At 49.2% G+C, this 1,426-nt stretch overlaps 1 pseudogene; it reads right to left on the bottom strand.

Moving 5' to 3' along the window:
* Nucleotides 1–869: 869 nt before the first annotated feature.
* On the bottom strand, nucleotides 870–1,426 carry LOC108308618 (annotated as a pseudogene).

The following is a 1,426-nucleotide window of genomic DNA, read 5'->3' as shown; positions in this document are numbered from 1 at the left end:
TGGATCACAAGGTCAGGAGATCGAGACCAGCCTGGCCAACATGGTAAAACCCCATCTCTGCTAAAGATACAAAAAATTAGCCGGGCGTGGTGGCACGCATCTATAATCCCAGCTACTCAGGAGACTGAGGCAGGAGAATTGTTTGAACCCGGGAGGCGGAGGTTGCAGTGAGCCAAGATTGCGGCATTATACTCCAGCCTGGGTGAGAGGGCGAGACTCCGCCTCAAAAAAAATAAAAGAAAGAAAGATGATGCTTACGATTAGCTTTCTGTTTTCAGAGGCCACTTAGAAAAGATGAAATTAGAGGCAGGTAAACCTGTGTGGGAGTTGCTGCAAAAATCCAAGAGAAAGTTGGGGGTTGAGGGATGAAGAGGGAGGGATGAAGAGGAAGGGATGCATCTGGGAGAAGCCAAGCAGAACCTGGGGACTGATTGGTTCCAGTAGATAAGTGGAGGGAGGAGTCCAAGCTGATGTCCCAGGCTTTTGGCCTGTGTGCTCCAAAAGGAAACCCAGTAGTTAGGTTTTGTGGGCTTTTTGTTTGTTTGTTTTTGTTTTTTGAGACAGGGTCTCACTCTGTCTCCCAGGCTCCCAGGCTGGAGTGCAGTGGCGCGATCTGGGCTCACTGCAGCCTCGACTTCTCCCCAGGCTCAGGTGATTCTCCCACCTCAGCCTCCTGAGTAGCTGAGACTACAGGTGTGCTCCACCATGCTCAGCTCATTTTTTGTATTTTTTGTAGAGATGGGGTCCTGCCACATTACTCAGGTTGGTCTGGAACTCCTGGGCTCAAGCGATCTGCCTACCTTGGCCTCCCAAAGTGCTCAGATTATAGGCATAAGCACCACACTCGGCCTTAGCTAATTTTTTTTTTAACCAGTTGTTAAATGACCTTTATTGAAATATTTTCCTTTGTGCTTCTTAACTAGCTGGGCATTCCACAGCACCACCGTTGATGTCATTTATGATGTCATGAGGGTGGTGGCCATCAACATTAGAGCCCACAGACTGGGCAGTCCCCAGGATCTCTTTAATGGTTCCAGAAAGTTCTCTGGCTAAAGATTGGTGCCGCATCTGTTGATTAATGTTGACAATCTCATTGAAAGTGATATTCCCACTGTTTAATGTTTTTCTGTTTCTTTCTGTCTCTTGGTGGTTCCTTGAGGGCTTTGATGATTAGGGCAGAGGCAGAAGGCACCACCTCAATCTGGGCCTGTCTGTTCTGAACGGTCAGTTTCACTGTAATCCTCAGCCCCTTCCAGTCACCCATTGCCTTGGCAATGTCATCGCAAACCTTTTTTGGAGAAATACCCAGGGGCCCGATCTTGGGGGCCAGCGCAGAAATGGCACCGACTTCACCCCCGGTGTACCTCAGGTGTATGACTTTGATCTCGTTGGGATTGAACTTCGGTGGCATGGTGGAGGCGGCTGG

Source organism: Cebus imitator, unplaced genomic scaffold (genome assembly GCF_001604975.1).
Source record: "Cebus imitator isolate Cc_AM_T3 unplaced genomic scaffold, Cebus_imitator-1.0 Scaffold87, whole genome shotgun sequence".
NCBI classification, from domain to species: Eukaryota; Metazoa; Chordata; class Mammalia; order Primates; family Cebidae; genus Cebus; species Cebus imitator.
The sequence above is the reverse complement of the archived record's forward strand: the minus strand, read 5'-3'. Positions and strand labels throughout refer to the sequence as shown.